Source organism: Castor canadensis, chromosome 7 (genome assembly GCF_047511655.1).
Source record: "Castor canadensis chromosome 7, mCasCan1.hap1v2, whole genome shotgun sequence".
Lineage (NCBI taxonomy): Eukaryota > Metazoa > Chordata > Mammalia > Rodentia > Castoridae > Castor > Castor canadensis.
This window is the reverse complement of record NC_133392.1, coordinates 41,364,585-41,370,943: the sequence shown is the minus strand read 5'-3', so window position 1 is coordinate 41,370,943 and position 6,359 is coordinate 41,364,585.

Genomic DNA, 6,359 nt, shown 5'->3' with positions numbered 1-6,359 from the left:
TTTTTTTATGTGCCAATGCTTTTAAAGTTGCTCTCCCTCCTCCCAGAAAATAGTGAGAACTCTTGTGCAACTCTCTCAGTGGTAGACATTTAGAAGTCATCCATTGAAAATTTGTTGAGTTATTGTGTATAAAAATTATATTTTAAGGATTTATTAAAGATGTGGGAAAGTCTTCATCATAACTTTAGAGAAAAAAGTGATTTAAAAGCATGTATATTCTAATATTAGTTTTCATAAAATAAATATATATTGGGTTGTGAATATAGGTCAGTGGTAGAGCACTAGCCTACCACTGCACAAGTCCCATGTTCAATCCCCAGCACCACAAAAAGTAAGTAAATAAGTAAATAAATACATAAAGGGATATGTAGAGGTGTGTGCACATTTGTGTGTGTGTGTGTATAGATGTATCTAAGATTAAATATACCAAGGTGTTGGTTCTTTATGGCTAGAAAAACTACAGATAAGTTTTGTTTTCTTCTTTTTTTTCTATTTAATTTTATGTTTTAAAAACAAACTATATGGCCTGTTAGTATAAATCAGTGACAAAGCATGTGCTTACAATATATAGGGCTCTAGTTTCAATCTGAGTACAATAAATAAATATTTTGTGGGTATAATTAAGGTATTTGAAATCATATTATACATATAGGTAGTAAAATGTCTACTCTAGTGAAGGAAATTAATATATCTGCATTTCACATAAGTATACTTTTCTGTCTATGGTGCTGTGAGAGAACTCAGGGCTTCATGCACACGAGACAGGCACTGTACTATTGAGCTCCACCACCAGCATCGCATTTTTTGAGGCAAGTGCAATTAAATCCTAAATATCATATAATAATAATATAACATAAATCCTAAATGTAGTATAATTTTATTACCTGTAGTCCTCATGTTGGACACTTGATCTCCAGACTTGTTCATGTGTGCATGCAATAAATTTGAACACCTTTTCTTCTATTAATCAGTTAATTTCACAGATTATTACACAGTCCTCTGGTGATAGAGGGCATGTTTTCTCTTTCTCACACTTGCTTGCAGACCCTCTTCTCTCCAAATCATCACGATCACAGTGGTTTGATGAACCCTTACAAAAGAGCCTTTAAGCTGATATGTTAGAGGAGATGTGTTTCTTTTGCAACTTAAGAAAATTTTATTATTATACAAATAATAGATAATCTTTACAGAAAGACTTAAAAATAGAAAAAAATAATAGCTGTAGGAAGATAAAGAAAAGCAAGGACACTAAATATGACATAAGCTCCCATCCCCCAACATCCAAGAGCTTCTGGAATTTTAATCACTCCCCAGGCTCTGAGATAATGGAACAGTAAATTATCTCTATTCCAACATTTTCCTTAGTCTAAGTCAATATAGATTTTAATCAAACTGTTACCAGATATTCATGAAACATCTGCTGCTAAATGCATTTTTGTCTTCTTTGTTGAGTCTGCATTGCAAATATCTCTTTTTGTTCTAACATTGAGAGTAATCAAATGATTACAAGTAAACTATACCATTCTCCAGGAAAGTAAGCTTGGGTATTTGCAAGCTAAATGGCCTGTAAATACAGGGACAGAGGTTGTTTCCCCATTATCATTCTCCTTGCTTCTTTCCTCATACCAGCTGTATTAATGTATGAGCTAATGAACTTACAAATAGTTCGGTGATGTCTTTATTCACTTTTCTCAGCCTTCACTACTACTTACTAATTAAGAATTGTTTTACTACTGGCAGTGATAATAATTATTTGTTGGGCACAGATAGGTGCTGATCATATGCTAAGCAGTTTTCTACACGAGTTCAGTGAATATTTACAAACTCCACGTGAAGTAGTGTTTTCCCTATTGTACAGGTGAGGAAACTAAAATTTAGTGGTGTTAATTTACTTGCTCAAATGTCACGCAACTGCAAAGTGGCAGAACTCAGATTCAAACCAGGTCTGTATGATCTCAAAGCCTCTACCCTTGACCACAGGAGTAAATTACCTCACTTTCCACCAAAATGACTCACCTTCATGGTTCTAAGGATACAAGTAGAGAGGAATATTTAGGGTCAAGATACTATAAAAGGACATTCACTCAATCTTGACTCTAAAGATCTCACCTAAAGACCTAAAATTCAACTTGTTTTTGTTAGCCCTGCATCATGTGGTCCTATTCATCATCCCTTTATCATGACACTCTTTTCCCATGGCTCATGCACCAACTCTCATCATGGCTACACCTATTTGCATTCTCTTCTATAAAACAGGGAGGATGCTAATATGGCCTACCTCACAGGGTTCTGTGAATTAAGTGAGCTGATGTAAGCCAGTCACTCAGTGCAATGCCTGGCAGAGATAAGGGTTAGTAAAGATTAGTAGCTATAAGTAATATGACTCAAACTCATTTATGCTAATTTCTAAGATCATCCTTTCCTAACCCCTCTTTTTTACACAGCTCAGAACAGGTGGACATTTGTTAAGGTTCAATCCTGATGTTCAGGCTTTTCCCGTTCACTCTCTATTTTATTTGTCATGATTTGGCAAATGCCCCCCTCCCAATCTATTTCATAAGGTTTGTTTCTCCAGACTTCTAGGCATTTTCTTCTACATTTATCCCAAATACATCACTGCCTCACTACAGCCTAGACTATTGTTTGATTTTATTTTATCCTTTCCATTTTGAGCAATGATAACACTACTTCTTTTGTAGTCTAAGCTTGAGTTCTCCTTGGATTCTTTCCTGTCTTTGACATAGAGCTAGATGCTTTATAGATGTGATTTCATTTAGTTACCATAACAGTTCTATTATATTTACTCATTAAGAAACTGAAACAGAAAAATTTATCAATTTACCTTTGAACTATGATACTTCCAACCAAAAGTACCACCATTTTGTACCTAACTACTCTGCCATTTAATACTGAAATTTCACAGATTCACCAATTCATTTATGTAATAGATACCTGTTTGCTTCTACATGGCTTTTGAGTTCCACTTTAATTCTGATCCTCACTGTCACATATTTTGCAGATTTGCAGTCTTCTCTCCTCCATTCCTTTCCATGTACCACTTCTTTTATCCTTTGGCTTAATTTACATCCTTCCTATTTCATAGGATTGTAAAGGGAGCCAATTGACAGCATGCCTGGGACATGTTAAAATCTTTAACTAGTGAACAGTAAGGTAGTCAAGTTTCCTGACCATAATGGAGTAGAGACAAGACTAGACAGAAGTGCCATCTTTAGTGACCTGGGCAGGATATCACCACTTTCCAGATCTCTGTTTCATCTTTTGTAAAGTAAGCAATTGGGCTGTATGACAGCTCTAGTCCCTTCTGATCCTAAAACATGAAGATCTACTTAAAGTACATTCTATTTTCTACTTCAGGAAACAGATTCTTTTGATTAAAAATATGTATTAAGTCAAAGGAAGACAACCTCAACAACCTCTTAGAATCCCCTTTCTCTTTTTGGAGGGAGGGGTTTTTTTATGTCTACCCACATCACTGAAAATATGAGTTACGTATTACAACAGAGTGCATTTTGATGGCAAAATTTGATGTTTCATCAGAGAAACTGAGTAAGTTTCTGTGTAAAGAAACATATTAATGATTATTTGTCCCTTAGTGTATAAGTAATTATGTAGCTTCTAACAGATTGCTACAAATTTACATAGTTTCATGCAGGTATATTTTGTACTTACCTTCAAGTGGTGAATAAATTGCTATAGACTGGCCAGGTGCAGATGGCTTACACTTGTAATCCTAGCTACGTGTGAGGCTCAGATTGGAAAGATAGAGGTTCCAGGCCAACATGGACAAAAAGGGAGACCCTAACTCCAAAATAACCAGAGGGGAAAAAATTGCTAAAGGCTCAACTGTTATGCCCCCAAATTTTTATATTGAAGCTCTAATCCCAATGTGACTGTATTTAGAGATGTGATGTTTTATAGAAAAAGACTAGATGAGGTCAGGACTGGTAGTATAGTCCAGTGGTATAGCACTTGCTAGCATGAGCAAGGCCTTGGGTTCAATCCTCAGCATCCCAGCACTACAAACAATAAAAAATTATATGAGGTCATACAGATAGGTTTGGATCCTAATTTAATGGGATTGGTGACTTTACCTCTTTCTCTGTTTCTCTCTCTCTCTCTCTCTCTCTCTCTGTTCTTCCTCCCTCTCTCTCTCTCTCTGTCCCCTTCCCTCCATCTGTCTCTCTCTCTCAGGGACATAGCGAGAAGACAGCAGTCTACAGGCTAAGAAGAAGACCTTCCCCAGGACTGGTGAAGATCAGCTGGCACCCTGGTCTTGGACTTCCTAGCCTCAAAAGCTGTGAGAAATAAATTTCCATTGTTTAAAGCACACAGTCTATGGTATTTTATGCAGCTCTGGGCAGACTAAGACTTAAGCATTATCAAAATTATGAACATAAGTGGTAAGCACAGCAGCAACTCCTAAGTACAAATTTAAGAAGTTATTTTGCTTCTATAGTCATAAATAAGTTTGAAAGTTTCATTTTATGACAGTTTTTTAACTCTAGTGAAATCTGTAATGGTCTTATTTTTCTAAAAATGAAGATACTCTTTCTGCTGACAAATTTTAAATCTAAAGATGCAATTTTGCTACTTCTTATATCTACTATGCCCAAAGATGCTAAATAGTTGTTAAATAATAGCAAAACCTATGATGAAAGGATTTCCATTACACTGAGCATTCCCAGGGGAGATGCAATCATTGCAGAATACGTTCAAGGTGAAGGACAGATGCTGTTGCCCCTCCTTCCCACACTCTCTGCACCTGGCTGTGCTTTCACACACATACTTTACTGTATCTCTACATTAACCTGCGAAAATAAGTTCTAAAACAAACTAACAGCCCAAATACTATTTCTATTGTATCTATATTTATTAATGTCTTATGTACTTAAGACCAAAGGAACAAATAATATCAGCTGAAGATTTTACATTTTTCATCTAAGTTCTTCCTATACTTTGAAATATTTCTCAGTAGTAAACTATCTGCACATTAGACTTTTCAAGATGTTTCAATAACAATTAACTTCATCTTGACCTTCAGAGCCATCTAGAGCCATCAGTCTTGTGTTTCCAATGGGAAAAGCTCCCATGTTGATGAGGTCCAGGACTGTTTAGGAAAGGCACCAAGGAAGAAGGTTTCAGATATTCCCAAGACTCATCCAGTACCCTGAATAAAGGGACATAATGGACATAAAATTTTCTAAGTTTTAAGTAACAGGAAATGAGCACCAAAACAAAGCACGTTAAATGGGGGAAAAATCAAACGTGCTAGTAGTTTCCGTTTTTGAAGCGGTTTCTTCCTGTTTTTGGTGATACCAGTTAAATTACCATAATCATGGTATAACTCCTCAAGTGAAAACTATGCAACTTATAACTTATTAACTCTTTAACAGCACAAAGCAGTGGTCCCCAGACAGGTAACCTCAGGGCTTCTTTTGATTTTTTTTTTTTTCTTTGAACTGCTGGGGATGAATCCAGAGCCTTGCTCAAGTTAGGTAAGTGCTTTCAAACTCTTAAGAGAGTGATAAACCTCTCTGTGATGACCAAACATAGGCAAAAAGGGACTTTTTGTCTGAAATGCCATCACCCTGAGGCTATTTGAGATTCTCACAACAAATCTATCTTTGATGATGGATAAGAAAAATTCTGAGTGCTGGCTTCTTATTACTCATCCACTGAGAAAAGTATTAATGTTTAGTCACTTGTCATCAGTTGGGAAATACTCAAATGCAGTATTACTTAATGAAGCAATTTAGAATGCAATGCCCTGTTTCTATGTATGCCATCAACTAAGCTAAAGACAGGGGAGTCACAATCCCTTAATTCACCATTCTTCTTTTGTGAAATAATATGTGTTCTCTTCCTTTCTCCCTTCTTTATTCCTGCCTTTATCCCTTTTTCAAGTATTTGTAAAGCCCTGATTATGAATTAGGCACTGTGATAGATATAACTTCATTTTATCTCCCAATTTTGTCTATTTTAAACTAACATTTCTTTTTCCTAAAGTGAAAGGAAGCATGCCCTATATAGGTAATTAAAATTATGATTAAATATAAAGGAGGCAATTAACTAATCTATATGAGGCAATTTTGAATTCTTCTAGAACTTTACTTGTATTTTTACCTACTTGATACTATATGGATTTCAATTTTGTATCCTTTTTTGCTTAACACTGTAGCATAAGCAGCTTCAATGTCATTAAAAACCCATAAAACATTTTGATTCTCAAAGTCATTGACAACTCTGTCTACAGAAAAAACCTTTTTCCTCATTTCAGATCTTTCAGATAAATTTCTTCTTAGAAGTGGAATTACTAGGAGAGACAAATATGTACATTT